Raw genomic sequence first — 9,606 nt, 5'->3', positions numbered from 1 at the left:
TGAAGACCCAAGAAGTAAATAATGTCATTAAAACATCTGCACAGGAAGGCTTTTTTTTTTTTTTTTTTAACCAATCTGAATGCTACTAATCCATCCAGTCCATGAGCTATAGTGGTCCTGATATTCTAAACATTATCCATAAACTGTGTACAAATATGCAATAGTAAATGTAATATAATATAATGTGGTGCTCAGGTGTGTACTTTGATGCACATATTATTCAATGTCCCATTGTTTAAGAGAGTATTCAGGCAGATTAAAGTGAGACTGGCAGTTAAATGTGTCCCATATTGTAATTAACCCTTTCATGCATAGTGGTCACTACAGTGGACTGCTATTCAAAGCTCTTCTCTTCTATATTCATGGATTTTGTTGTTTTAGTTCCATATCAGCCAACACAGTGGACACTTATGCACCATCCCATACATTACAATTCATACCATTACTGTAACTTTGCTGTTCTTGATAAACCTGATCTACAGTATCATGTTTGAGTGTAAATCAATTGCTGGTTGTTATCAGACTGTATTTAACAATTTTCTTAAACAAAAAGTTGTTTTTTGGGGGGTTTTTTTTGGTTTTTTTTGCATATCATCTCCAAGAAGTGAGTAATAACTAGTATTAGAGTATGTTAAAATGTGACAAAACATCAGATTAGCTGCATTAAAAATGTTTTTATTTCATAGTTTTCACACAGTGTATCATTTTCTGATATTGCATTTTTAAATGCATGTTTCTTTGCTTCAGAAATTAAAAACATGGTGTCCAGCTGAGTTGACATTTTTGTAACTCCATAAAAAATAGGTTCCTTAAAAAAAAAAATCAATTACATTGTTTTTTTTTTTCATGTCTAAAGAGGAATAAAAACATTCAGGAAAAAAATATTGACAAAGGTTCTCATAATTCATGCATTAAAGAGTTAAATTAGAAAATCTCATTCTCCATGATATTTCATTCATAAGCTAAAATACAGAAAAAGAAAATCTGCTTTTACATGTCAGCAAATTCACCTCATTATTAATGAAAAGGAGCAGAAAAAAGAACAATCTTATGTTCTTATATTTACGCCCCTCTTTAATGAAACACTTGTGCGTTTACAGTAGTAACATCAAACAGAAATTATTTTATTTCACAGCGAGTTAATGATGAGACACAACTTCCATGAGATACTGTTTATTTTTTCTATTTTGTTGCTAATTTTTTCCAGTTCTGTCACTTTCATTAAATTTTTATGTTCATTTTATCTCTTTGTTGTTTCACTTTTGCTAGCGCATACACACTTTCCATCAATGCTGTATTTTACTGCTGTGCATGTTTAATGTTGAGCTCATTTGATTTATGTATTACTGGTGGTTAAATCTACAGCACTGTCTCATTCTTAAAGATCATCACATATTTGTGTTGTTGCTGTCCTGTGAGAACCATGTATCTCCAAAAAGTCACATTTTCATGAACTGAGAAACTGCACTGGAAGCTTGAATTCCTGCTAATTCAAGAAGGATTTTATCTATCTATCTATCTATCTATCTATCTATCTATCTATCTATCTATCTATCTATCTATCTATCTATCTATCTATCTATCTATCTATCTATCTATCTATCTATCTATCTATCTATCTATCTATCTATCTATCTATCTATTTTTTTATTTTTATTTTTTTTTAGTAATAGCTTCTTATAACTTAAAAGATGCACAAATTTATGTGCGCAACAGCAGAAATCTAGCAACAGAAATTCAATAATTAGGCTTTTCCAAGACAGATTTCTAACAAAGAGCTGAGGATCGTGAATACCCTTAATTCTTTCATTGTCTTGGTGAACCAGAGCAGCTGCTCCATTGAATGCCAAGTCCATAAAGCAGTTATACTAACAGTGGGAAGTAATTTGGTTTTCTGTTATTGTTTCAACTTTATTAAAATAGTCATTTTAACTGATAGGAAGGTCAAAGCTGTAAGACTATATTCAGTCATTGGTTGTGGAATGTCCATTTTCAAACCAAGGATACATGTTATAGAACAGAGTTTGATATCTATACTGTCTGTTGAAACTGTTTAACAATTGGACAATTCCACACCACAGACAAATAAGACTATATACGATGACTTTTCTGCAATGTTCAGAGTGAAATGTAAAGCTTAATGCATAATTTTGGTCTGTAACATCTTGCATAGTGTATAGTTTTGGGCTGTTACTGTGTTATAATCAGAGAATCAAGAATCTATTTAGCCTAAGGATGGAATATGTTAAATGCAGCGCTTTAATCCTTCAGTTTCACAAATATTAAAATTCTGTACATTTGGAAATGTGCCGATTTTGCTACACAGAAGGATGGAAAACTATAATTTGAAGAGTATCTAAAGCTATCAGACAAATGTAGTTCAGTAAAAAGTACATTTGTCTAAGTATGCAGAAAATGTAAATATTGAAGTGAAGTATAAGTACTTTAACCCATAAAGACCAAGTGATGCTTTTGTGTCAGTTCCCAAGTGAATATTTCTCTATATTCAACCTTTCTTAAGTGATTTGTCACCATTTATTAAAATATTATCCTCTGTATTTTGCATTTTTTCAGTGAAAATCATATATTTTCCTATATTTAATTTACTGATTGTGTAGATGTTCATAAAAGCTTAAATTAAAGTTGAGGGTCATTAAATAAAAGTGACTTTTTCAGTAAAATATATCATTAACTGGATATAAACTCAGTGTCTCCATCCACTGTCATTGATCCAACTCCATGGGTTTTACTAGTGAATCAACATTGTAGAAGATGACAGTGTTTCCACATTCACTACGGAGCCTCTGAACATCCAAACGGGTCATATCTGATGACCATGAAAAGATGACAAACTGCATTTTACACCAATTATTTACATGTATTGATAGGATTAATGGATCAACAGGTATTAAACATTTTAAATCAGTAGATACTTTTAGTCGACGGTGGATATTTGGGTCTTTATGGGTTAAATTTGCACTGATTTAAATAATATTCACCCTTGAAATCTGCTTTTCCTTATATAAGGTATATGTAGTGTATGTGTTAAAAAGTCTCCAGCTTTTACCATTATCCATATCTGAGCAATTATCAGCCATACCTTTAATAGTTGTTTTCTCATTTATTTCCCAGCATCCTCTTCTGATTCGATCACCTATTCATGTCAGAGCAGGAACATGGGCCAGGGAACACGTGAAAGAATAAAATTGTCTCTGTGATCAAGCGCTGATAATAAATGGATATCATCGATGCTATAAAAAACAAGGGGCTCAAGAGAAGATTCATGTATATGTAATGGCATATCTCGGTATTTCAGAGGGTCTTATCAAATAATTTAACATAAACTTGCTCAGGGTTGTGTTTCTCCTCATCAATCATCACTTATCCTGTCAGTCTCAGTGTCCGCTAGAGCTCACCTTGATTTCCTGTCTCTGGAAGCCACATGGGATGATAATTTGACAATAAACTGCACACTTGTTCATATAAAACCATATATATATTTGGAGTGTAACATGGTGAACAGAACTGAAATTAAATTTATATCATGTGAAATGACATCAAGATGAAGACAACTCTAAAGGAGGACATTCGTTCACCCTTTCATGCATGAATTATGAGAACCTTAATCAAGATTTTTTTTCCTGAGTGTTTTTATTCCTCTTTAGGCATGAAAAAAAAACCAACAATGTGATTGAATTTTTTTAAAATCAACCTGTTTTTCATGGAGTTACAAAAATGTCCACTCAGCTACACCATGAATTTTATTCTTGAAGCAAAGAAACATATATTTAAAACCCAATATCATTAAGTGATATGAAAACAGTGAAATGAAACCATGTTTAACGCAGCTAATCTGATGTTTTCTCACATTTTAACATATTCTAATACTAGTTATTACTCACTTCATGGAGATAATATGCAAAAAATAAAGATTAACAATTGATTTCCACTCAAGAACCAATCAAGAACAGCAAAGTTACAATAATGGTATGAATTGCAGTTTATGAGACGATGCATAAGTGTCCACTGTGTTGGTTGATATGGAACTAAAACAACAAAACCCATGAATATACAAGAGTAAAGCTGTAGAGTAACTGTCCACTGTAGTGACCACTATGCATGAAAGGGTTAAAATCAGGCAGTTAACAGTGAATGCTTGCATAAAAATCTGCAGAATGCACAATAAGGCACCAAAACAGTGACAGAGATGAAGCCAAAGCATGTTTTGGCTCCACAGAAATGATGATATAGATATTTTTAAACGTTTTATTCAAGATGTTAGGAGAAAAAGTCAAAACCTGAAATGTTATAAGACACCTCATCTATTTTTGTCATACAATCAAGTCCATAAGTGTTTGGACAGTGCCTCAAGTGTTCTATTTTTGTCTCTGTACACAATCACAGTGGATTTCTTATGAAGTAACGAAGATGTGACTGAAGTATGGACTTTCAGCTTTAACTCAAGAGGTTTGACAAAAATAATGCATTAACTGTTTAGGAATTGCAACCATTTTAGACAAAGGTCCATCATTTTCACTAGAATTTTAAATATGAGATCTGAAAAGGTATCATTGTAAGAGAGGGAGGTTATTATTCGACTACAAAAATAATATAAATCTAACCAAGATATAGTGAAAACTTTGGTACATTCTTAAAGAGAAAGAATCCACTCTTGAGCTCAGCAACACCTATAGGCCTGGAAGACCATGGAAGATATCTAAAATGGATGATTTCAGCCTTTTTTGGTGAAGAAAACACTTTTTTAAAATCAGAATCAGTTTATTTACCATGTGCAGAAAAACTGCATTGCAAAACGAGTTGCAGGAGCTCAGCATAAAAATACATAAAAGACAGTACAAGGTAAAAAAAACAAAACAATGAAAACTTACATGAATAGGAGTAATAAAAAGACAGGTTGTTGAGCCACATTATATAATAAATTCCCATTATGTAATAAAAGATCAAAATGTAATAAGAATGTCACGTCATCTTGTAATAAAGCCGCATTATGTAATAAACTGACACATTTTGTAATAAACTACGTCAACGCATTATATAGTGAATTTTTTCACATTATGTAGTAAGTTATTACAATTTAAGAAATTTATTACAAAATGCACTTGACACATTTTTTTTTTTTTAATGTAATAACATGATTCATTATGTAATAACAATCCAAATTAATATAATTTCAGAGCAATTTAGAAGAAATTAGTCACAGGAGCTACAGGTAATGTAATCAGAACTTTAACCACACAGTTTAAAGATTAATTTAGCACATTACATTTTCCTGAAAATAAAAATGTGTCAAGTGCATTTTGTAATAAATTTCTCAAATTGTAATAACTTACTACATAATGCGAAAAAATTTACTACATAATGCATTTGAGGTAGTTTATTACAAAATGTGTCAGTTTATTACATAATGCGGCTTTATTACAAGATGACGTGACATTCTTATTAAATTTTGAACTTTTATTACATAATGGGAATTTATTACATAATGCGGCTCAACACAGGTGCCCCCATAGATCAGCCAACACTCATGTGGACAAAGTGCATGAATATAAACATCATTTGTGGTGGTGTAGAGGCAAAATCCTCAAATTTGTGTCACTGTCCAGACACGTATGGACCTGACTGTATATAGACTCTTCTTAACACATCACAAAGTGCAAATTTGGTGACATTTTACAAGAACCACCCATTTTATCTTTGTCATGCGTCTACAATGTAGACACTGAAATAGTGTTGAAATAAACACCTGAGTGTGTTTTTTTTTTTATTTCCAAAGATCATGTGATTGAAGATAAAACTCATTTCCTGTGTCCTTGTTTCTTGGAAGACCTGGAAACAGTTCAAGAAGATCATAAATACACGACAGTTAACACATTGATGCTTTATTACAATTAGTACGATAGTAATTCCTTCTTGAGTTATTTATTGATCAGCGTTGCACTCATTCAAGGCATTTATTGTTCCAACAGATCTTCATATCATGTTATTTACTATCAGTGGGAAATATACTGTAGGCGGTGACACTTACTCCTTCATGGGGCAGATAAATAAACTCTGTATTTCAGCAGAAGCTTGCTGACGCCTTAGAACTTGGCTATCATTGTTCCTCAGTTGTGGAAAGCTTGCTCAGATTTATGCCTCTCTGGCCTTTTAAGGAATTTACAACTAAAGTTTCCAAGAAATGTTGTTCAGGCGTTTGTACCACTATGCACATAGTGTGAGGAAGCAGAAAACATTAACAAAGAGGTGGCTGGAAATGAATATGTCTGTAGTACAATGTATCTTAGAATAATGAGGGTGCTGTTATTGTCAAGCTTAGGTAAAAGTTTTTGGGGGTTTTTTGCAAGATGAATGGGTTGAGTAATAAACACATGCACTATGCTGACTTAAATGTTTTTTTGTGCTCTGAGCTGGTGTTCAGATGACAACAGGAGAGTCCAGCACCACGTCATTGTTGTTTATCATTTTAATTTCAGCACCAACGGATGTACGTTTACTGTCCTGACCAGCTCCTGCTAAAGAAAGAAAAAGAGACAAACATGCAGAGAACAGTCGAAACATTCCACTGATCGTATTTCATTTAGAGCAGTACGTTACCGTCATGTGCTGGAGGTTGTTTTCTTCATTTAGCATGCATGATAGCAATCACTACACACACACACTTGGTTTGCTGCAGTGTAATTGCTCCCGGCCTCATGCTAATTCCTTTAGAAAATGTCCAACAGACACATTTACTAGCAGCCCTTCAGCTTTAACAAGCGCCACATTAGGTTTACACACCCCAGCCATGGAGGCAGGCAAGTTACTAATCTCCTGCTTAAAAATTACTTTCTGCCAGGATTAATCAAGCTTTGGACGTGCAGTCAATAAGAGGAGGCTATTGAGATAATTGTAACCCATTATAATTACTTTAGAAGTCAGAGACCTTAAGGTGGTACAATTGATTCTTTTATCAGTGTTTTAACGACAGTCAAACCTGCTGTTTGATTGGAACTTGGGGGAAAAATGCATTGATTGTTGTAGAAATTAAGCACAGAAACATATAACTGTGATTTAAGTCTGCACTGTAAAAAAAATCATGTTGTTTTTACGGAAAAAAACTGGCAGCTGTGGTTTCCAGAACAATACTGTAAAAAACACATCCAACTGTAAACATATTTATGGAGTAACATGTAGATTTAACATTTTAAACATGTAGATTTAACACTGGATTTAACTGGTAAATGGACTGCACTTATTTAGCACATTTTCTACACCTTCATGGTGTCCAAAGCACTTTCCAAATCCACCAGGTCCAACTGGGAGCAATTTAGGGTTCAGTGTCTTCCATGGACACTTTGACATACGGACAGTCAGAGCCAGGATTCAAACCTCCAACCCTTTTGTTACTGGACGAGCCGCTCTACCAACTCTACCAACCCACTTTTTTATATATATGTATAAAAAAGCAAATATGTCGTTATTTCACCATTATGGTCTTTGCAGTTTAAACGGCACTGCATTGTATTTCAAATTACAGTTTTATTTTCTAAAAACAATAGAAATACATCATTTCTACATACAAATCTGGTTTTGTTCACATACTCTTCCTGTAAAACCTACAGCTATATTTGATTTAATCGTTAACACAAAAATCTTTTCAAATAAACAACTTTGCATTGTTTTGTCACTTACAGTTTTTTTATGTTGCAATTTTACAACTTTTTGGTGTTAATTCTACAGTCATTTTTTTACAGTGTGAGTGCTTAAATCCTAGTTGTGTTGAACTGGAAAGATTGTGAAGCTCATATGAATGGTGTGTGGAGAAGAAAGAGGAAAAGGGGGGGGGGGGGGTTGGCAAACGGCCCGCAGTCAATATCATCATCATCATTTCATTAGACTTGCCTTACACAATGGGAACGTCAGTATCTATCAGGAAGCTAATGTGGCAGTGATTCCCATGGGCGGCAGATATATTTGGCTCATCAGGACACCACTGACAAGAGTCATAGATGTATAAGGGAGAGGAGTAAAACAGCTGAGAATGGATAGATGGGTCAGCGACCTATTGTGAGAGGGGAAACTTTGCTTTAATGTCATACATCCCCCCCCCCAAAAAAAAGGGTGTGTTGTGGAAGTAAAAAGAACACAGCGGAACGATAATGCGGTGAGCTCAATAATTGTAGCAGTCTTCTAATGAGAGCTGACTCCACAGAGGCTGAAAAAAGTCATCCAGAGAGGGACATTAAGTGTTTCACAGTCTGGTGTTTGCAGGAAAAGCCCAGACCTTCTGCATCTTATTGTTTCACTCGTCTTATCCATCAATGTTTATCTTTTAACTGGAACTGACAGAGATACTGATGGTTAATTAAAGCGATGATCCCCTTGAAATGCTGCAAGATATAGATTTTATGGCCTATAACAGACGCCAGGGCCAAAGCTGAAAACCAGTCCTAATAAAGCATAGAACAAATTAGCTCTCGTCACATAAATCTTCATTGATTTCAGTAATTAGATGCAACATTGTGCATATACTGAATATACTGATTAATGGTGTGCTGCGATTATGTAACTTACTTTGGGCGGCCATTCATTCACATATTGAGAGCCACTAGACTGTGACACAGTAGGAGTTGAAGGCCTGGTTTCATTTGCATTTAATCATTGTAAGATTTCCCAACACCTGCTTCCAAATTAGCCATATCATTATGTTTTGGCACATTTAACCTTCAATGACAGTGCAGGCCTTAAAGCAACAAACAAAAAAAACGCTCCCTGTCTCCTCAGATGGGGCAAAGAGTCAAGGGTTATTATTTCTATTACCCTATTATGAGTGGTTATTTCTTTAATCCTCTGTTCCCTGTAACTTTACAAAGCAGCCTGTGACACCAGGTCTGTAATGATCGCAGCACTGAACCATGAAACAAAGAAGCGGCACCCGGTGGAGGATGGGGAAGGAGAGAAACAGCCGGCTCCTCTATGGCTGTGTCGAAATAAAATGCAGCCAGGCAGAGCGTCGAAATAGGCTCCTCGGAAAAAAAATGTTAAGAGAGCACAGTCTAATGCGTTTTATGATAAATATCTTAAAAGTGTGAGTAATGACAGGAGTGAAGGAATTGGCAGTGGGGAGGGTAAGGTGGGGGTCGTGAAATCTCAGCTGTGAGATGATCAGCCAATAAAAAGTCCCTTGAGGGTGATTAATCTGACCAATGGTGGATGACAGCCAGGTGCATTGGTAAAATGCGCGTGAGGAAAGAAAAAGACAGACGGACAATGTTGCTCCTGAATGTTGGAGTTTAACCAGACAGCACCACCATGCCGAGATTGATTTATCATTTAACCACATTGTGAATTTTTCTCCATATATACATTTATTTTGCATATATTTGTCTACAGGCTGGACACATACAGACCGTCTTCCCATCTGTTGTGAGTGTCAGCAGCCTTCCGCCCTGATGCACTGAGCCTGTCTATGGCAGTGACAAATGAACAGTGAAGGCTGGAGGCTGAGTGTCTGTTGAGGTAAGTCATCTCTCAGACGCTCTCACATCAGTGTTACATATTTATTGGTAAACTTACTCTCAAAAAACTGCGACGATGCCTTTCACA

This window comes from Sphaeramia orbicularis, chromosome 21 (assembly GCF_902148855.1).
Source record: "Sphaeramia orbicularis chromosome 21, fSphaOr1.1, whole genome shotgun sequence".
NCBI classification, from domain to species: Eukaryota; Metazoa; Chordata; class Actinopteri; order Kurtiformes; family Apogonidae; genus Sphaeramia; species Sphaeramia orbicularis.
Note: the sequence above shows the minus strand (reverse complement) of the source record.